The sequence below is a fragment of the Diabrotica undecimpunctata genome, chromosome 2 (assembly GCF_040954645.1).
Source record: "Diabrotica undecimpunctata isolate CICGRU chromosome 2, icDiaUnde3, whole genome shotgun sequence".
Classification (NCBI taxonomy): domain Eukaryota; kingdom Metazoa; phylum Arthropoda; class Insecta; order Coleoptera; family Chrysomelidae; genus Diabrotica; species Diabrotica undecimpunctata.
This window is the reverse complement of record NC_092804.1, coordinates 174,443,889-174,467,575: the sequence shown is the minus strand read 5'-3', so window position 1 is coordinate 174,467,575 and position 23,687 is coordinate 174,443,889. Positions and strand designations below refer to the sequence as shown.

General features: G+C 35.9%; 1 protein-coding gene across 2 annotated transcripts in view; it reads left to right on the top strand.

The window, feature by feature from the left end:
• Window positions 1–2,971: 2,971 nt before the first annotated feature.
• LOC140435255 (tubulin polymerization-promoting protein homolog) overlaps window positions 2,972–23,687 on the top strand; it is a 34,818-nt gene continuing 14,102 nt past the window's right edge. Inside the window, exon 1 of one of the 2 annotated variants that reach the window (XM_072524065.1) lies at window positions 2,972–3,128. The gene's annotated coding sequence lies outside the window, so the exon portion shown is untranslated. Of the gene's footprint in view, window positions 3,129–12,313; window positions 12,508–23,687 lie in introns of those variants that run through there. The other variant, XM_072524066.1, reaches the window with a different exon arrangement.

The following is a 23,687-nucleotide window of genomic DNA, read 5'->3' as shown; positions in this document are numbered from 1 at the left end:
CCCATGCAGAGGTTTACTCATCCAGGTGCATTTTTTCTCGCTAAGTCAGGTGGTTTATACGCATCTCTTGTTTCCCCAGTTTAAGCGGCGTTGTATCATCGACTGTGCAAATTGCTCGATGTAAACTAGATGTCTCAGCGTGTACATGAAAATAAGTTTTTAAATTAGCAATTTGTTTATCCAATTGCTCACCTATATCTACAGGTCGTCTTCCCCCTTGATACCGGGGTAATGTTGTTCTCTCTACTGCACTGAGTGAATGATGTTTTTGCGCCTTTGTTCTTACTTTCAGCTGAAGACCCTCCATATCCGTTTTTGACCACTTTATAATACCAAATGAGTAGCTCAGCGCGGAATAGGCGTACGTATTTAATGCCTTAAACAAATTTTTACTATTAAGATATGACCGATTTAGTTGTCTTACTCTTCGCACGAACTCCGAAGTTAGTTTAGTTTTCATTTGTTTATGGTCAATTTTCCACGCTTGTTTTACTCCGAGATATTTGCACATATCATTTTCACCCATTGCCTCGATGTTTTGGCCATCTTGCATATCGAAACCTCCGGGCTGAACCTTTCCTCTGACTATATTTAGTATACGGCACTTGTCTAGTCCAAAATGCATACTGATATTATTTCAGAAATCTTCTACAGTTTATAGCATCTGTTTCAAATCATCCATATACAACAAATTATTAAGCTTCGCCACAACAGTGTTGAAAGCGGTAATGACGGCGGTGAAAAGGTTCTTTTTTTGTGTACGCCTGGTTGGAAATGACTGGGTCGATTATAACTTGTTCTTTGCAGCCCATGGAACCCTTAGCGCATCCCTTCTGTTGAGGCTCTATGATATTGTTTAGACGTTTAGAGAACAGTGTTCGTAGATAAGCTGCGTTACACAGGATGTAACCAATTTGTACAAAGTTGGAAGACAAGTAATTGGACGGTACTTGGCTGGATCTTGGGTGTTACTTTGATCCTTCGGTATTAGATAAGTGGTTCCCTGAGTAAAAAATGGTGATATTTCTTTAGCCAGAAGTTTTGGACTTCGTCTGGTACAGGAGATTTCCAGTTATGAAGCTCTTTGATAATGTTCGAGACTTCTTCAGTGGTGAAAGGTTCATAGGAAATATTACTGTAGTGTTGACAGTTGTTCGTCGTTTCTTTAATCCATCCAGCATTGTTGTTATGAGTAGCTGGCGTCGAAAGTTGGTTTCCCCAAAACTCATGAATTTCTTCTTGACTTGGGTAGGATTTATTTGCATTTTCTACAGTGGAATTAAGTTTCCTAAAAAAAACCCTTCTCTGCTCGCTCAAAAAGTATATTGACACATTTCCGGTTGTTACTAACTTTGTATCTCCTTAAAGGACCTGAATAAATGGAAAGTTTTTGTTTTAACGTGTCCAGTGCTGAGCTGTGTTATTTTCTGGATCATGTTGTGAGTGTCTTGGAGTGTTCAGAATTATTTCTTCAGCTCTTTTAACTACTGTTCGAGTTCTTACTTCCCAAATGTATTCCGTAATTTGTCCAATATCCCTACGTAATATTTCAATTTTCCTCAGCATTCGTTTTTCCCAGGGTACAATTCTGTTTTCGGTCCTTCCGATATTAGTACCCCGTCGTGTTCTGATCTTAATACTCATAACATTAGCAATTGCTGTTTCTGCACATTAAATCAGCATATGCAAATATTCTAATGAATGGGTCCATGATTTAATTGGGTAGGACTTGGGTAGTGACTATAACACTGTGACTATAACAGTGTTATTTTTGGTATCGGTGGTCTGCTAAGTGGGTTTGTCCCATTAAACTCTTGTACGGTACGTGCCATTTCACTTACCAGGCTATCGTGCAACTCGTTGTTGTCCTGCTACGTATTAACAGGTTGATTTTCTTGTATGAGAAGCTCAGGAGTCTGTCCATTAGGGATTTCATTAGGGAATTGATCTACAACTAGCTCTTGGTTGTGAATATCCCGTTCAACTTCGCTTCCGATGGTATCGCGTCTAGTTTTGGGGATAAGATTATTTCTTATAATTACCCGGTATTGATCTGCTATTCGCTGTTCAGTTACTTGAATCTCTGGGTACTCCCTGCAAAATTCGGCATACAGCTGTTGTCGATAGCCGATCGTTTCTTGACCGAGATTCATCACCTTGTAATAGAAGCGCAAAATGTTTTTGTTTATAGACACAGTCCATTTCATGCGCTGCCTCGGTCGTCTCGCTTGAGTGAGCGCCGGCTGATGTTGCAGCGTAACACCTTCAGCGAGTAGAGCTCCTGCTGTTGTTTGGCTCGCTTGTGGTTCTTCTTGTTGTTGGGCTGTAGCTGATTGTATGACAGGGGCCCGCCTCCTCAACACCCTGCCATCGACGTCCCGCATGCTGTCACGTCCAGCGCCGGCTCCAGACGTGCCCTGGCGATCCCCAGGCAGCGACTTTAAACATAAATCATTATTCACCATTTTCATGGGTTTGCATTTTATACCTACTGCCAGGTGTCAGTTTTTGTTCCACGGCAAGTATCCCTGCTACCCTCTGGGTATCGGTGCTAAGAATACCCAGAAAGCATCACCCATTCGCAGGGGGCCGCGCCTGATAGAAGAACTGACAAAAACTCCCACAGGTTTATTATTATTATTATTATTATTATTAATATTAACTATATATATATATATATATATATATATATATATATATATATATATATATATATATATATATATATATAGACTAGAGAGAAAATGCTCAGATTTTATTGTTGTTCCGTTAAATAGGCCGGTGTGTATTATTAAGGCAATAAACGTTTTTATTTTTATTTTTTATTTTCGTTTTTATTTTTATTCTTTTTTACATGATTTTGTTATTTTCTGTATCTTCATTTTCCTAATTGCAAATTATGTACGTGCTAATTACTCATTAACGTTCCGTAAAAATTGTGTGAGATAATAATGAGGCGAAGTCCGACTTCCAAACCCATTTTTCTGCAGTCCTATGTAGGATACGCAACCGTGCGGATGCAAGTCAGTGTTCCACACATTTTCGGCCTCTAACTATTCGCGCGGATATTACCGAATCGATAATTTTAAAATACCCTGTGACTGGAATATAAAAATTATAACGTCATTGTAAGTATTTCGATGTTGATTACCTCATCCTTATTTTTGACTAGTTAAATAATTGCTTATCGTAAAATGTCAATGCCAATGTTTTTGTGTTTTTATTTGAATTTTTGACGTGTCTTTCATGTTTATTTTCCATAGTAACAAAGATTATTATTGAAAAATCGATTGGAGATTGATTAGATTTTGAAAAATTTTATTACATTAAAACAATTCTTGTTTTTTGTCAAACAAAGGGTAGTTTATTTAGGTCCAAACGGAAAATCGATATCTCCTAGGCCTATTGCGCATGGGAATGATTATCCCTCAGGATATTTACAACTTCAAGGACGTTGATTAAGATTTTCGCACAAAGATTTTCCTTATATATCGCGACAAAAAGAATATTTATACTATGTATATATCTACAATAATACTTGATGTATTTAATTTTTTGTGTGTGAATGAAAAGTTTAGATATTTCTGGTGATACAAATACATTAAAAATATTATTGTGTCCCTTATTCTGATCTCATTTCTAAAAATAGAATAGCTTGTTGCGTGTTACCCTTGCTTGTTGATTCCCTCTTACCAAAAAATCTCCCTTACATTATTAATTGCTTGGAATCTATAACTTATTATTATTTTATTAGAATATTTACTTTCGATAGGTATGTACTTCTTATATTTTACAACATGTCTTACCAATTTGTCTTATCATATACTGTAACATCAAATACATTTATTACTCATCTAGTCGTTTTTTTTTTGTATAGTTTAGTTGAAATAATGCAACATTTTAATCACTTCATCGACAATTTTGTGCTAGAATAATATAGCCATGTTACTTCCTATAGCAACTTTCTAAATTCTTCTCCAAACTGCTTCCGAATATATCATCATCATCATCATCATCCAACCTTCATTTATCAAGTCCACTGCTGGACAAAGGCCTCTCTTAAACTTGTTCCATTCTTTACGATTTTGTGCTCTTTGTTGCTAATTTTTGATGATACGCCTGATGTCGTCAGCCCAACGTGTAGGTGGTCTTTCTCTACTACGTTTGTCTGCTCTTGGCTCCAATTTGTAATTTTGCTCGTTCATCCTGAGTCGTGCATTCTCGCTACATGGCCTGTTCAGTTCAATTTCAGTTCCGCTATGCATTCCACAACATCAGCAATACTCGTCCTTCTTCGCAGATCTTCGTTTCTTATTTGATCTCGCAACGTCACTCCCATCATAGACCATTCCATTCGTCACTGTGCCAGTCTCAATTTTGAAGCCGAAGTCTTGGTTAGAATAATAGTTTCTGCCCATGGGTCCTGACTGGTAATACGGATTGGTCAAATTCTTTTGAGGCTAATTGGTACGTTGGCCCTAAGTGTGTCTCGCAGTTTTCCAAATGCTGTCTACGCTAAAGTAATTCGTCTTTGGATTTCGTATGTTTAGTTATCCCTGCTGATTCTTATTTCATTACCCAAATAGTATAGTTCTCCATCAGTTTTACCACTTTGTATTGAATAGTTAAATGGTTATTGGGTACCATATTCGTCATACACTTAGTTTTGGTCAATGCCCATCTTCGAACATGCAAATTCCAATTCATTTAACATATCTGTGGCTTCTCCTAAATTATCTGTGATAAGGACAACGTCATATGCGAAACAGAGATGATTAAGCTTTTCTACATCTATTGTTACTCCTGTGTGGTCCCAATTGACCATCTTAAAGGCACACTCTAATGCCATTATGAATAATTTCGGTGACAATGTATATCCTTGCCTTATCCCACGTTTTATTTTTATTGGTCGGGTTTTATCGTGTAGGTATCTTAAAAGTCATAATGGCGTTTTTGTAAATATTGTAAATAAGGTCACTATACCTATAGTCAATCCTGTTGTCATTCATTGCTTCTGTAAGCCTGTCTTTTTCGATAGTGTCGAACGTTTTATGAAAATCTATGAAAGTAAGGACAAGAGGTTTATTGTATTCTATCATTGATACCATAATTTGAACGGAATCCTGCCTGCTCATTCGGTTGGTAGAAATCTAATTTTTTCTCCAATCTTGATGTCACTAACCTATTGAAGAGATTGTATATGTGGTTTATAACAGGCTAATAGGTATATAATTTTCTAGGTCCGTTCTCCTTTTTTATGCAAGAAGATGGTTATAGCATTGTTCCATTCTTTGGGCACCTTGCTTTGCTGAAAAACATAGATTCAACAGTTTCGATAGCTTCTATTACAATTACATTCTGTCATGGGGCTTTGTTATTTTTCATTTTTCTTAATACTTGTCGAATCTCATCTACCTTTATCTCTGGCATTAGTTCGGAACCTTGATTCATGATCTTTTCCGAATATATACCGAATATGTATTTCGAATACTTGTATTGTTTTAGAATTAACAATTATAATCTATTTGTTTAAAATCCGGACTAAAAAACAAGGATAGAAACAAGAAAGATTAAAGCAGACAGGGGGAAAGCTATAGGGGATATACTACAAGAGAGAAAAGCGACATGTACCAAGGCAAGTGATAATAAATGTACAAGTAAAAAAACACTTTTTCTTCTTACGATGTCTATCCGTTCCGGATGCTGGTGATCAGCAAGGCTATCCTAACTTTGCTTTGCAGCTTTTCGGAATAGACGTATTAAAGCACTTTCTTAGGTTTTGAAGCCAAGATATTCTTCTTCTCCTTCTTCTTCTCATGGCGCCGTCTCCTTTCGAAGGTTGGCGATCCAAGTTCTGGCGTCTTCCTACTGACCTTTTGCCCTGTACTTTTCCTTCCAGTATAACTTGAAGTAATTCGTATCTATCGCCTCTCAAAACATGACCCAAGTATTGCATTTTCCTCTCTTTGATTCTTCTCCTTGGTCCTCTCTAAATACCTTGCCCTAAAGAATGAGTTGCAACAAGCCATATCGCTATCTATGTCTCATAATATGGTTAAGATTAGTCACCTCAACATTAGTCATACGGTCCACACATGAAATCCTTAAGATGCGTCTGTAACAACATATCTCGGAGGCCCCGAACTTTCCTAAAGAAGCTTCAGAAAGTGTCCAAGCTTCTATTCTGGATAATAACTTAGAAAACACACATCTCATGATAGACATTTTGCTACCAAGTGCTAAATCGTGACTTCTGAAAAGAATCTTCATCTTTACGAACGCTTAAAAGCCAAAAATTTGTTACTATTAATTGAATTAAAAATATTTGCGGCCACTCATTGACTGGCAACCTATTATCAAAGTATTGTCCTAATTTTAAATGCACATACAGATGGGAGTGTGATAAACTACGTTATGAACGTAGTGATCCTGCAGTGGAATATTGTAGTATTAGTTGTTACGTTTGGAACGTCTCGCAGTTACTTTTCGCGAAAGTTTCCTGGGTTCGCAATAATGCAATATTACTTTCGTATTAAAATATTCAAGTGGCTTTAAAGTTTTATTTCAATACAGATTGATAATACACATTCGACTGACATAACTATGAAATCGTAATATTAATATTATAATACTCCCCACATTCACGGACAAAAAAGGCGTAAAATTTAATTACCTTACACCAGCCCTCCGTCGCGCTGATTAGTTAACCCTAAATTATACATATTTAGCATTGATTGACTCGACATTAGTGTTTTATTCTAGCATAGGTATCAGGATGGCTTTGTAGGTCGAAGGCGTTCAGCTAGGAAATAAATGTTTCCGCACTCCAAAAATACTTTTCTCTTCCATTCTCTCATTTGTCATAAGTGTGTACAAAACAACATCATTATCATTATAAGTAGCTCGACAATCCGTTGTGGATCTTGGCTTCCTCACAAAGAAGTCGCCACTCCTGTCGATTCCTGGCAACTTCCCTCCACCTTCTGACACTTAGAATCTGTAGGTCTTCTTCCACATCATCAATCCATCTCCTTCGTGGTCGTCCTCTGCTTCTTGTGCCCTCTAGTTTTGAAAATATTAATCTCCTCGTATATTCGTGACTCATCAGCGATCCAAGATATATGAATTCTTTGACTTGCTCAAAGGTATGGTTGTTAATTTGAATTCTCTGTTGGATATTTCGGGCTTTTTAGAAACCAACATAAATTTGGTTTTTTCTTCGTTTACCACAAGTCCTAATTCACTTGCCGCGCCCTCAAGTCTTGTAAAACACTGCATCATGTCTCTCATACTTCTGCCCGCTATCGTCAGCGAATGCGAGAATGTGCGTCGATCTATTAAAAATAGTTCCATTCATTCTAATATTTAATTGTCTGTAAAGAGGAGACACGCTAGCGCGTCCCCCTGTCTTAGACCATTATTAATGTTAAAGAACGTAGAGTTTTCTCCTTAAATTTTAACGCTAGAGCTTTCCTTTTGCATTGTTAGTTGGGTACACTTAACTAACTTAGGTAGGATCCCAAAGTCTATCATTGCATTATATAATGCAGTTCTTTTCACACTATCATAGGTTGCTTTGAAGTCGACGAAGAGATGGCGTGTATCTATGTTATATTCTAGTGACTTTTCTAGAAACTGCCTATGTGCTTGCATTTGATGTGTAGTTGACTTTCTAGCAGTAAATCCGCATTGATATTGACCAACAATATACTTTGTAAAATGTTTAATTCTTTCAAACAATACATTGGCGAAGATTTTATACGCAGATGCTAACAGAGTAATGCCTCTATAGTTCTTACGCTCCAGTTGATCACCCTTTTTATGCAACGGACACATTATTCCCTTTAACTACTCTTCTGGTACCAATTCATTCTGCCATATAAGCACTATTGGTTTATGGATTGCTGCAAAAAGTTAATTACCACCTTTTTTTATACATTTCCGAACAGATTTTATCGATTCCTGGGGCTTTATTGTCTTTGAGTTTTAGAATGGCATTTCACACTTTTTCTCTTGTTGGGTCTTCACTGTGTAGTTGACGTTGTAGATTTTATTGATTGTCTATGTTGTAACCTCCTTCAATATCATTTATATTTAGATGTTCGCTGAAATGTTGTGCCCGTCTATTAAGAAATGAGTTTTTATCATGTAGAATTTCAACGTTAGTGCTTTTACAAATTTTTATATTCCCTCTTCTTACGCCGATGGACACGTTTTTCATCTCTTCTAAAACGTCTATACTGTTCTTTTTCTCCGTGTACAACCTGCGCGGTTTTTTGATATGCTGCGTTCTTTCTATTTGTGGCCATTTCGCACTTATGATCAAACCAATGATTTCTTTTTCTGACTTGGTTTTGTCCAATATTTCAACCGATTTCTGTATCACAATATCTCGTATATTTGGCCATAGTAGGTTAATGTCTTCTTCTTCTTCTAAGTTTGTTTGTCCTTATCGTCCTTATTTGATCTTATATTTGCTATCTGTATATATTTGCAATGTCAGGATCTTTTAGTTTATTCATGTGGATTTTCTTATCTCCTCCTCCCGATCTCCTTTTTTAAATTGGAGATTCTCTCTTTAAATCGTGCTTTAACTAAGTAGTGATCACTCACTGTATGTTTGCTCCTCTAAAAGACCTAACATCTAATAAGTTAGAGTAGTGTCTTACAAAAAAACATACCAGTCTTTAAAATGTTAACTGTTTCATTTATAGAATTTAAAATTAAAATAATACCAATTATTAATGAATCATCATGTATACCATTTCATATCTTTAACAATCAACCCTGAATTAATTATTGAAGTAGTCGGTATTATCACATCTATTTTAAGAACACCTGGTTTAAAAAAATGTATGTAATATATGTATTTATATTTGTTTTATTACGTAATAATTTTTATTTAAAATAGTGACAAACCTCTAAAAATAAATAACTGTAATTTATAAAACCACGGTATATATATTACAATTCAAATGGAAAATTAACAATAAAGATTACAACAGTATTCAATAAGAAATGCGTTGAAACATTTATAAAACAATATATTATGTACATGATATCAATTATGTTGTGCAGCACTAGTATCTTATATCTCAGAACCATGAATGTTTCTTGCGCGCAGGGCCTCTTCAACCTTCAACCTTTACCCATCAAGATAGCATTTAGGAGATTTGTTATTTAGTAGAATATGGCTGAAGTGTAAAACCTAATAATATAAAAAAGGTTGAGTCATATAATATATGAGCTTACTTCCAAAAGTTCTTAATTCCATGAAATGGTGAAACTCACAAATTACAGGTTTTTGTTCGAGGAAAACGTAATTAAGGTACAACTTTAGGAAGAGGTCTAGTATCTTACAAATGATATTGTCAATCTTTATAGAGACGTACAAAAATCTTAAGGCTTTAGAAGTGTCAAAATTAAAATGACATGACCTGGATTTAACACGCTTTGAGAATAACAAGGTATTTAATAGAATTAATATCCTATATTTTTATTTGTTCCTAGTTTACAATAGGTAATGTTAAACAAAACAGCTTTTAAAAGTCATTCAGTCATCATCATTGTCACTTGAAATATAGTTTTCAACAGCATTACTTGTATCAGCTGATAAAATTTTCTGCCAAAATGACATGCCAGGATGCTGTTCAAAAATACCTAGCTTACTTAGAAGTAATTAAACGTCTTTCAACTTTTCTTTCTTAATTAAATAGCCTAAAGCCTCTCTGTTTGGATTAGGGGATGACCATTTCTTCCCTCTTTTTAACAGTGTATGAAAACATATGGAAAGATCTGAGTAGCTGGACTTGCAACTCACTCTGCTAGCTGTTATCTCTATGGATTTCATTTCTATTATATTGAAGTCTATTTTGGATTTTATGTGCCTCCTAACCGATATTTTCCAGTCATAAGTAAACCAGTCCTCGCCGAGATCAAACACAACTTTTCAAATAAAATGTGGAAATCAGATGGTAAGAAAGCTTCTTCAGTTTTCCGTAATGTCTTTTCGAGTCTTCCGAAAATACGATCTACTGGCAAACAACTGTGCCCTCGTACGGGAAAAGTAATATTAATTGTTATGTCATAAATTTAAGCCACTTTTCTGAGCATTGAGAGAATAATATAGTTTTTATTTTGAGCACTGCATCCATCACAAAATAGATTAATTTTCTTTATGGCTGGATTCGAGGCACAAAAAGCAGGTAAGTGGTGATACAATGCACTACAAACCTGTGAACTACCCTTCACACGATCATTTTTGCTCCGTATATAAAATGATACACCAGTTTTATCCTGTTTAGATTTTAAACCATAATGACGTACAATACCCAGATAGTACTGCCACAGCTGGCGAGAATAAACTGCTGGCTTTTAACAACAACATAGTTCACCAACACTCAGAGAGCTATGGAACGAAGAATGCTCAACATTAAGCTCAGCGATCACAATTTCAATGACGAAATAAGAAGACGAACAAAAGTTACGGATGTAATCCAAAAAATTGCAATGTTAAAATGGAACTGGACAGGTCACATAGGAAGAATGGAAGACAACGTTGGACGAAGCAAACTATTGAATGGCGACCAAGAGCAAACAAGAGAAGTAGATGAGATCAAGCGAAGGGCTGGTCACGAATGGATGCAAAAAATAACAAACAAATATCAATGAACGAACCTAAGGGAGACATATTCGACGATGAATGGAATAGCTGTTGATGATGATAAAAACTTTCGCTGCTTAACGGGATCTAACAATTTTATTTGGAGATTAGCTCTTCTTGGGACCTCATCATTTGTTACATCGTTCACTCATGAAATTCTGAGCAGCCTTCTAAGATACCACATTTTGAAAGGCTTGACACGATTCAGAGATCTTACTTTAAACAACCAGGTCTCTTTTCCGTATATCAGGATAGGACATTTTAAGACCCGGATTCTAATTAAAAAGTTAAAGGAACTTCATGGCAAAAGAGGTATTTATCAAGTTTAACGAAGACGTTTCTAGCCATCGCTACTCTTATCTTCACTTCCAGGTCATATTCCCACTTGCTGTTTAATGCAGCTTCAAGATATTTAAATTTTTCTTGTCTTCTGATTATCATATATTTGGTTTTTGCTATGATGATGTTAAATCCGTACTTCTCATCCATTCTATTTATGATATTCACTCAATCTTGCAGCTCCTCTATACTGTTCGCTATTATAGCCGTATCGTCAGTATATTTTAAGTTATTGATAGGAAGATAATTACTTTTGATGCTTTTTTGTTCTGTTGTGCAAGCTGAATATCTTTTTTACGGAAATATTTGAACAGTAGTAGGAACAGATGACAACCCTGTCTTACACCTGTCCTTATCTCTATGTCTTTTGTGTATGGACCATTGGCGATCCTTAGTTCCGTTTTTTGATTCCAATATAGTTGTTGAATCATTCTTATGTATTTGTCATCAAAATCAAATCATCTTTTCTTTGGCCGGAACATTTTTGCACCAACAACTTTAGGCAAAAAAGTGCCTCTCTTGTTCACAAGCCATTTTTGAAACTAAAACAAAACAAATGTTAATCGTCGGATATTTTTCTACTTTTATCCACATTAAATTTGTCATATTTGCTCAGTAAGTAATAAATTTCCTTCTTTCATCCAGAGTTCCATAACGATTCTACGTTTCTTCCAGATATCTCTATTAATTGTTTGGTTTATTTCCTAATCTATCAGTTTTACCCTTCGCTTTCCATCCATCTTGTCCAAGATTTCATTAGTCATGTTCTTTTTTAAGTTTTTTATCTCAAATATTTGTTTCTGGTGACTTTGTATGATACAGGAAGACATAGTGCTATTTTTTGAGAGACCAGCCGGTAGAAGATCAGTAGGCAGTCCCAGAAAAAGATGGAAGGATGATGTTGAAGCCAATTTATCTGGGATTGAGGTACAACAATGGAAAATGGAAGCACAATATTGTAGAAGAGGAGGGCTGTAGTGGATACGGCGAAAACTCACCCCGAGTTGTAAAGCCACTCAAGAAAAGAAAACTTTTTACAATTTTGAATACTAATGATCGGTTTATAAGACTTTTCGCTTTTTAGAAAGTTGTCACAATATGTCTTGTTCTTCTTTTTAACTAAACCAAATATTTTTAGGAGTTAATATATTTTTTCCTATTTAGAAATGACAATTTTTATTTCTTCTTTCAGATATTTGTAAAACACTCCAGTTTGTGTTTGCTATTTAAATTTCTCAATACACGATTCTCTTGATTTTTTATAATGAATAATCAGTCTGTTTGTCATCTGTCAAAATTTTTAGTTTTTTAAATCATTCTCGATTTTGTGTTACGGAATTTTCTTTTACGTTTCTCTACTGCATTGTTTAGTTCTATTTTATAAAGTAAAGAGTTATGTGTGAGATGTGACGTACGCCCAGTTTTTGATGCCAAGCTATAAAAAAAATCTTCAAAACAGAATTGATCCTTCATAAAAGCGATAAAGGTGGATTTCTATCGATCAGGTGATGTTTTGTCTTATATATTTTTGCATCATTTTTGCAGTTCTCCAAAAACATTTTATTGAAAATTATTATAATAATCGTAATCTCGCCGGTACATTAACAAAATTGATACTTCTTGAATGAAAGGTACAAAACAATTTTAGATAAGCTTTGATAAGAGCTGTAATATATATTTTAACAGTAAATTAAATAAACTGACGTAATTTTTAAAATGGTTGTTTGCCTAATTTTGATAAGCAGGTTGATAAATTAGACATCATAAAAGTGGAACCTGCAAGTGAATGCTACTTAGACAAAATATGCAAATAGTTAAATTATTGTTTAATTAATAGAACATTGGCTGAAATATTTCTGTTGCGGTTAGAGATATAGAATTGATAGCCCGGTCGAATAAAATTTTAATACACGTAAAGCATTTTGTAAATTGGAGCCTTTTCCAAGTCAAAGTTTATATATTTTAATTATTATATTATTAAAATTTATTGTTAATAATTATTTTAATTCAATAAAAAGGATATGGAGAAGGAAAATATTCATTAAAAAACGTAAACAATTAAAACTGCGCATGCGTATATTTACTACTATAAAAATCACTTACGACTATATCCTATATCCAGCCTGAATAGGGCCATCATTATTCTAGACTTTAACGCCAGGCACACACAATTGGGCGACACGGTAAATAACCGATGAGGTATCCTCCTCTCAGACCTGCTCCCTAACCCTAACCTACACCGAGTTCGTAACCGTGAGCCGACTTTTATGATACTTACGATCTGATTGATGTATTAGACGACAAATGCATTATTGGCGACTCGATCACGTCGCATCACCTTCCTATATTAGATAAAGAACAGGTACTAAATACTTTATCCCCTAATTCTCCTCAAACAATAAGAGACTACAAACACGTCGACTGGAACCTCTTTAAAGACTTTTTGTCCACTAACATTCCTCAGTTAGGTAATTTAGATTATCCTGATGATATCAGGATGATATCAAAATCAAATGTTTAATTTTGTTTGCTAACAAAATCAAACAAAAGAGACGACTCCTCCGTCAGTTTCAAAGCACCCGCAACCCCCTAGTCAAAACAGAATATAACCGCCTGTCTGTGGTGATCAAATTACAGGTTAATATTAATAATCTGCAAGCCAATCAATGGCAAGCAGCTACCTCTAGTCTGATTATCGTAACAGCGGTGCGTTCTGATCCAAATTTAAAATCCTAACTAAACAGAAAACTTACAACCCGTCTCACCTTGTAGTGAACAATCAAATCATATACTCAGATGTACTTCAAAACACATCTACAAAACACCCTAATCACTCCGGATGGCCCCAGATTTGTCCACGATTTCCGTGTAAGAACCGAGAGAGACATAACAAGACGACTTGCCACCCCCTTCGATCCCCAGATACCGCATGAACATCCGATCATGGCATCTGTGGATCAACAAACTTTCGAACATTTCTGCCAAATCGGCAGATCAAATGCACCGGGACCTGACAAAATTGCCAGGAACTGCGTGAAACAACTCCCACCGAGCGTCACACTCTATCTGACGAACATTGTCAATGCCACTCTTAGACTCTGCTACTTTCCATCCCCATGGAAAGAAGCCAACACAATTATGCTCCAAAAAAAGGGCAAACTCAGGACCGATCTACACTCTTATAGGCCTATTTCTCTACTTAACGTCTTATCTAAGGCCTTCGAGAGTATCCTTAACGAGAGACTCGTAGACTTTGCCACAGAACATAATATCATTGCAGCATTCCGATTCGGCTTTAGAGAAGGTCATTCCACCACAACGGCATTGACAGAAATCGTCACACACCTCACTCAAAGTCCAAACGACGGCAAACTTTCACTAGGCATTTTTCTCGATGTTCAAAAAGCCTTTGACCAAGTCTGGCATGCTGTACTGGTAAAGAAACTACTGAACATCGGCCTGCCTTTTACATTCGTTAGACTTCTACATTCACTTAACGTAAAATCACAGTAAAGTTGCGAGGTCATTTCTCAGCCTCTTTTACTTCCACAGCAGGAGTTCCACAAGGTTCCGTGTTGGCACCTACACTATATACCATATACAACAGCGACTTCCCAAACCTACGAATTACTTGTACCCTCGCTTTACTCTATGCAGACGACACTGCTCTCGTAACAACAACTCGAGACGCAGATGCACTACTTAGGTTTGCTCAAAATCACCTTGACCTGGTTGATAGGTGGTGCGGGAGATGGAGAGTAACACCTAACCCTAATGATTCTCTTTAGACACCCTAATCTCAACAGATTCACCACATACAATATAGCCGGAAGAATCGACCTCAGACTCTATGGGGACCAACTCCAACTCCGTAACCAGATTGAGTACCTCGGTGTAGTGTTCACAGAAACACTAAACTGGAGGGCCGATCTGGCTGCAGTCTGTAACAAGGTTAGAAGCAGAGTCAGTTTACTCAATACCCTCTGTGGTAAGTTCAGACGGAGTCACCTACATACACTTATACACACATACAAAACATTTATCAGGCCGGTGATTGAATATATGTAGGTCTAATCTTTATATATTGTTCAATCGCCGCCTTACACAATAACTGCTGGGATTGGAACGGTTAATCATGCATAGAGTAAACAACAGTTTACTCAGTTGTTTACTCTTTTCAGTTTTCAGTTCATCAATGAGAGGCTCTCCTCTTTGAGCAGGAGTTATACAATCAAAACTATCTCTGGCCAAAACTTCAGAGCCAAAAATATCATCAAAACTGTATTCAACGACAAATGTATTCAACAGACGCCCTAAACGCAAACTTCCATTCCCACCCACTAAACTGCTGACCCTTGCCAGCAACGAACTCCCTGATGAATAAATTGATATCTTGGAGGCAACTCCACTCTATTATCGCCGTAATTATTAAATTGCTCACTTCGAGCTTGCTATGACATGGAGGGATCAGTTTTCTGTGGTTTCCCGATCCCATTGAACAATTTTATACCTGTCTATTGTCTAGGCTACAGCTATAGCTGCCCTCTCCGCGATTCATAACTTTATATACTTACTAATTAAATTCAGTCACAATTCATAACCATATATTTTTTTTACTAATAAAATTTTGAAAACGACCATTTTAGCTAAACAACCCTTTCACCACTGACCACCCTGGAACCCACCTCCTCCGCATGACAACAGCCACCGAAGCGTACAACCAGTGAACCCAGCGCAGCAACAAAAGCAAACACCAATAACAAACCACGTCCTGAAGAGGTGATCCACCTATAACAGGACAACAAAATCATCAACAAAGAGAATCAATAAATAGCAAAGAACAAGGAAACAATGAAGCTATCCTATATCTATCTATCCTACACATTCATTAATTCATTTGACTCACGACGATACACCGTACGAAAGCTATCATTCTAGCTGTTAGCGCGTTCAGTTGAATTCGGAATTGCAGTGCATTACACTAGTTCTGAAGACGGCTGAGGGCCCATAAACGGCCTCTTGAACGATTCTAAGTAGCACAGGTCACGTCTATAGTAGAAACCCTCAATTCAGAAGAGTGATATCATAGTTTAAACGCGGAATATCCTCAAATTTAAATGTACACAGCGGCCCTCGAAAACTGCCTGTTTTCTCGATTGCAATTTGCGTTTCCTCATAAGAAATTACAGAATATATAAAGTAGTATATTTATTTGTGCTTCTCTATAGTAGACTTGACCAGAAGTTGTCGAACAGTGTAGCCAAATCTTGTTCACAAGTAGTAATTATGGTCATACAAAACCTGTATTCTTCCACGCAGCGATTATTACCGTCATAAAAATACCAAAAAACATGATATTTTCAATAGTAAAAATTAAGCACAAAATTGTAATAAAATAAATTTTATTTATATGTTCCGTTTCGTTACGTATTTAAATTTATAAAATAAAAATCGATATTTTAAAACATTATTTTTCAATCGTTTGGCAATGTTGGAATTAGCGAGGGATCTCGGTTTTACAATTCGGATCCAGACATGCACTAAAACTAGTTTTTATTATTTTTTGCCCAAGAAATGAACGAAGAAAACATTGGTGTTTCTATGGGTAAATAGTGCATGTGTTTTTGTGAGTATATTTTATATGATAAGTTTGTAAACTTATTGTTGTCAATACTGTTTTATCAATACTGTATTGTAGTATTGATAAAACGTGTTATAGATAATAAGAGTGTTATATTTTGTCGTTTTATAGTAAATATTTAGTTATATTCTTTGAAATTTATGTATATATAGTATATATCCAGATTATTGAAATACAATGGACGAAAAACCGAGTTGTTCCAAGAGAAGACAGCAAAATTCTGATGTTGATTCCAAGAATGAAAAGCCGCAAAAGAGACGGAAAATGTTAACGTCCGAAGAGAAGGTAATGATACGAAACGTTTATGAAGGAATTGTCGGCAGAAAAATGGCATTAAACGTTAGCCAAGCGGTCGACATTTGTAGCAGTTTAACAAAAGTATCCGTTAGCTGTATTTATCGTGTACTTAAAAATACATCGGAAAATAAAAAGCAGGAAAAAGGTAAAACTAGAGGTAGGAAAAGCATTGTTTTGGATGACGAGACAAGGAATATTATACGTCGAAAAATTCATTCATTTTATTTTCGGAGTGAAATTCCAACACTAAAAAAATTTCTCAAGAGCTCGAAAATGATGACTCTTTACCCAAGATATCTCGTAGAGTCTTAATCAGGACCATGCACGAAATGAACTTTCGATACGTAAAACGCAACAGAACAAGTATGCTATTAGAAAAAAATGAAATTATTCTGTGGAGAAGAAAATATTTAGAAGAAATACGAAAAATTCGCAGCACTGGATGCAAAATATATTATTTGGATGAAACCTGGATTAACGAAGGTCATACAGTTGGAAAAGTTTGGCAAGATTTAAATGTAAAAAGTAAACGCGAAGCATTTATAGAAGGCTGGTCTACAGGATTAAAGGCTCCATCAGGAAAGGGACGGCGTTTAATCATCACCCATATAGGAAGTGATACAGGGTTCCTTGATGATGGTTTGCTTCAATTTGAGTCGAAAAAAACAGGTGATTATCATGAAGAAATGACTTCTGAAGTATTTGAGCGCTGGTTTAAGAGAATCTTACCAAAATTGGAATCTGGGTCTGTGGTTGTTATGTACAATGCGCCATATCATAGCCGCAGACTAGAACAATTACCGACGACGGCATGGCGGAAAGGGAGAATTCAAGAATGGCTTACAGAAAAGGGGATTGCATACGAAGAATCAATTCTCAAAATTCAACTACTTGACATTGCACGGTTAAGGAAAATTGAATATCTTAAATATGCTGTAGATGAAACTGCAAAAGATTATGGTGTCAAAGTTCTGCGTCTACCGCCTTATCATTGCGAACTTAATCCCATTGAACTTATCTGGGAGCAAGTGAAAGGAGAAGTAGCACGCAATAACAAAACGTTCAAATTAAACAAAATTAAGAAACTTTTGATTCAAGCAATCCTCCATGTAACTCCAGAGAAATGGGCTAAATGTATAGGCCACATAATTAAAGAAGAACATCGTATGTGGGAACTTGACACTCATATCAAAGTTTTACTAGAGCCAATTATAATTACACCAGGTGGTGAAGATAATGACAGCGATAGCAGCACTGCATCTTCAGGTTTAGACAGCGAATAATATTTTCTAATAGTTTAATAAGAACATCAGCATAAAAAAACCAAAAACAAAAAAAAACGAGAAGAACATAGTAAGTGTGTATAGTGTTTGTGTTTAAACACATCAAACATTATTTTTATTTTGTTTTTATAGAATTTTATTTTGTTTTATAGGATTTTATTTTGTTTTGTTTTATACTGTTTAAGTGTTTTGTTCATTTTATTTAATAAGACAATATGGCTCTTGGCGATTACCCATTTAAAAAAAGTATCGCGCCACAAGACATACCTCTGGGGTGGCGTGGAAACTGTCTTAAAATTTGTTTTAAAAAAATTTCATTGTGTAACTCTTTAAGGACGGGTCACGTCAAAAGACGTTTTAGCGTAACTTCCGCGACAGCCGGTTGGTATCAGTAAACTTTCTGCAAAATAATCCTTTTTTATAGCTTTTTGTTTGTGGCATTCTGTATTTTTAGGGGAATGTAGGGAATGAGCCACAAAATATTTATTCATATGTTTATTTATTGACGTTTCGATCTCTATATCCAGAGACCGTTTTCAATTATACAAATGATAGTACTATTTATTTTCTATGGCTTTTCGCTTGTCGTTCTGTATTTTTAGAAATAATGTTGGGAATAAGCCACAATATATTTATTCAAATGTTTAATTTACGGACGTTTCGATCTCTATAAAGAGACCGTTTTCAAACATACAAATGACAGATATATTTATTTTTCTATAGCTGCTTGTTTGTGGCATTCTGTATTTTTAGGGAGAAGGTTGGACATAAGCCACAATATATCTATTTACATGTTTAATACATTGACGTTTCGATCTCTATTCCGTTTTTAAAGATAGAAAAAAAAGAAGAAAATAAACAATATAGGATTATAAAAATATAAATTAATAAACAAATAAAAAAAATATTACTATCATTTATATCTTTGAAAGCGGTCTTTGGATATAGAGATGGAAACGTCAGTAAAAACTTGTAAATAAATATATTGTGGCCTATTTCGAACATTAATATTTGAAAAATAAAATATAATTAACGTTAAAATAAAAGTAAGTGTACGTCACTGGATTTCCAAACGGCTGTCCGCATTTCTGGGTCTTTAAACGATGACTCACTCTCTCAAATAGTGAAATTATACTTTACAGGAGTGAAATCCTGTTTACGGCCCGTTTACCTGTCCCTTTATGGCCCATTTTATATGTATATACATAATAATAATATGATATATATTATAATACATATAAAAAAATTAATAACAGAAAATCTAACGTGATAGAAAAAATCGTTCAACGGAGATAAATTTAGAGCCTTGATATCTTCATCTTTATGATAAAATTTGTGGAAGGAGAATTTTTTGCAGTCTAGGGCAACCTGTTGTATATAATTTACATAAACGACATGTGAAAAACTGATAATTTTATAAATTTTTGGTTTCCGTATCTTCTGATGCCCGTATATAGCATAAATTAACAAGAATTTAAATTGGTAGAGGGTTTGCCATTAGTAAATTGTTTATTGCGCATTAATCTGGGTGTGTATACATTTCTTTTTGGCCAATATATTCATTCGGGATTTACTACGCCTACGGCATTTAATTTAGCACAGGTAAATTAATTCCATCAACAGACTAAAAATAGCGAAACGTCATGGTCCTAACTAGAATAAATTTAGACCATGAGCATTAGTGATAATTGATATTTGTTTAAGTAATTGACATAACCGACGAACACTTTCTTCTAGCGCGTATTGAATATTGAAAATAATATTCATTTTCCGATTTCATCGATATACAGGGTGATAATTTGAAAATTTCGCATCTTTAATACCTTCGTTCCAGTAGATAATATGAAATTCCTTTTTCCCCCTTCTTTTTTTGCTACCCCTTCAAATATTTTGTGAAATCTTAGTTTGTTACACAGTTTATAAATTTTGAGAAAGTTTATTGTATTACTAATATCTTCTATTAGAGCTTTTTTTAGATTGTGTTGTTTTTTCGCTACCGTTGAGTACGCTGGACAATCTATCATATGTTGCACTGAAATTTATTTTTGATAGTTAGCACTAGCTGTTATACGAGCGCTAATGCTTTTGGTCCTTGGGGATAATGTATCCATTTGTAAATTTTGTTCAGGACTATTTGGTTCATGTCTTCGAGCTGGGGACGGTAATAAATCATAAGTAATATCTGGTTTGATAATTTTTAATTTTACTGCTGTTTGAACGTACCCATAGGAATGTTATGTTTTTGCTACGTGGTTCATCATTGTATAGCATATTTTTATTTGAGCTAAATTGGCACTTATTTGGCCTTTGACACTAAAAATCGGGGAACTTTTTGATCTGCAGCCTGGAGGCGAGAATACAACCCAGACCTATGTTTTGTTTCCACAAATGAAAACAATCAACTACTTGTGATGTCCTCTCGTGGGAGTCACTATCCGGGTAGCTTTTAGACAGTCAGAGACAGAGTTCAAAATAAAAATAAAACTTTATGGTCTTCCTTAAATTAAATTGACAAAAATCTTATGTACATATTTACAATTTGGTTTAGTCTTCTCAGTACCTGGCCTATTTATTCAAATTAAGTTTGACCTTGTCATATGAAATTAGTCTTATCGGCAAGCGAGTGTGTATTTGAAATTTTACGGGAACGTTGTATCGATTTAATAACAGCGGACGATAGGTACAAAGAAAGGAAAGGAACTCAACACGTCCCTTAAGTGATTCGGGTTAATAGGACACTCCTCGACAGTCTCAACACGACTGCTTCAGAGTACGGGTAGTGAAGAGCTCAACACGCTCTTCGGGTAACGGCGGTATGGGACGGAACAACTTGTGAACTCAACACGTCCACAAGCCGGGGTAGGGAAGAAGAGAACCTTCAGTCAACACCTGTCGATTCTCTCTCTATGAGGAAATGTTGCGGTTTATATAGCGGAGCTTGGTAATTATTTTTGCCCTTTCTACTGTCGATACATTCCTACTTCATGGGTTGGTTCGCGCGCACGCTGGTTTAACGGTGATGGCTTGGACTCATCGTTACTGACACCTTCACGTACAGTACTCTCAAATTTTCCACATAGCCAACATAGACCAGCTGTAATACAAGTTGGCATCAAAATAGCAATAATATCATTCTTTCCCGGACCTAGGTGGAACTTTCGAAAAGCAGACTGGGCGACTTTTACTGGGAGATTGGACAAATGTCTCCAACACGTGCAAACTACATGTGATTTGTTGGCGCGGTTATCTCTGCAACGAAGAAAACTATACTCAGAGGATATCGTAAAGAGTATGTCCCAGGATGGGATGAAAAATGTGAGAAATTGTATGAAGAATACAATGAAAGCCAAGACCGAGAAATTGCGGACGAACTACTGCACCGTTTGGATGCAGCCACACGACAAAAATGGGTGGAAACTGTGAAAAAATTAGACTTTAGTAAATCAAGCAGAAAAGCATGGTCTTTACTTAGAAAACTTATTAGTCGCAGACTCCCAACTAGAGACAAAGTACCAATAGCTCCCAACAGAGTGGCCTCCCACATTGTAGCAACCTCAAGAGCACCTAGAGTTCGTGACCATACCACCAAAGTGAAACAAGAACTAAAAATACTAAAGTTTGCATGCCCGCCTACATCTGAATACTCTGATGGGTTTACTCCATAAGAAATTATTTCAGCAATATCAGAAATTAAGTCTGGAAAGGCACCCGGCCCCGATAAAATTCATCCAGAATTTTTACTCCACTGTGCCAAATATGCTAGGAAGTGGCTGGCTGATTTGTATACAGATATGTTAAAATCAGGAAAAATCCCCCATTGAAACACTTCATCTACAACAGAATTAGTAGAAACATATTTGAATTGATACCTATTGAGCAAGCGGGATTGAGACCTAACCGCAGCTGCACATATCAGATCCTGTCCTTCACAACACATATTGAAACAGGTTTTCAAAGAAAACAAAAAACATCCGTTGCTTTCATTGACCTTTCAGCTGCATACGATGCTGTCGAGACAAGGACTAAAGTGTCCAAATAAAGCTCAGCAATGGACTGCCTCAGGGATCTATTTTTGCACCCTTACTGTTTAATTTATACATCGCGGACCTACCTGGACTACCTGACGACTGGTCCATTGCAGCAAGACATAATAACATGGATATTACAGAAACAATACTAACGGATGACCTAGCCGTTATGGGAAAATACTTTCGCAAATGGAGGCTGTGGCCCAATGCAACGAAAACCTAAGTGTGCTGTTTCCATCGGAATAATGCCCAAGCCAACAAAAAACTATCTGTTCACTTTGAAAGCAGACTGCTCACTCATAACTCAACACCAACATATCCTGGAGTGACGCTGGACAGAACTTTAAGTTTTAAAGAACACCTACAAATAACGGCAGCAAAACTGAATACGCGAAATAATATAGTCCAAAAGCTATGTGGCACTACATGGGGGTCCTCAGCCTCCGTACTCAGATCATCCTCCCTCGTACTTCTGTACTCGGCAGCCGAATATGCTTCCCCAGTATGGCTCAATAGCAAACACACGAAGAATATTGACACCCAATTAAACCAGACAATAGGAATGATCTCAGGTACAAATAGACCCACAACGAACTATTGGCTTCCCATTCTAAGTCACATTACACCGCCGAAACTGTCAAGAAGTCATTCTCTTCTCAGAGAATATAGAAAAATCGAGGCTAACCATCAACTACCCATCTACCATGATAAGCTTGATATCGCTTGGCTAGGTGGGTGACAGAGGTACTATCTTTGAAAATAGTTGCAGCAGCTACACCTATTCAAATCGATTTATGCTTTCATTGAAAGGTAAGTTTCTATGGAAGTAATTTGAGTACTGATTTGGAAAGTTTTTCCTTATTAATCTTATTATGGAGTTTTCATTTGCACTAAGATATTAAGAAGCACCAAAGAAGCTAAAGTACCAAATTTGTTACATCAATCATATCGTCCACAAGTTTATCTGATAAAAAATTTTGTGTACAACCTGAATCTAAAACAAAAATTCCTCATTAAAATCTGATGGTGTACTACAGTTCATTGCGGTGTATCTGTCTCCATTTTGCACTAATTTTTCACCACTAATAACCCCACGGGATATTTTCTGGTTTTTATCAGCTTCATGAATGTAACGTATCGCAATAAAGCGCATTTCTTCTATTTGTATTAGCATTTCTATAAACTCAACGTCTTCTGGAATTACTACTTCATTTTACCACATTTAAAGCATTACTGACTTTGAAAGCCGCTTCATCGCTCATATTGGGTGGTTTCTTTTTATGAAATGTCTTCAGCTCTTCATCCAATAATCTAAACACTGAGGTAACTATAGATTTAAAAAAATCTATAGTTACCTCTATTCATCTATCTTACTAACTACACCTTAGAGATATCTTATAATAATTCTATAATTCTGTCTGATAATTCTGTCAAAA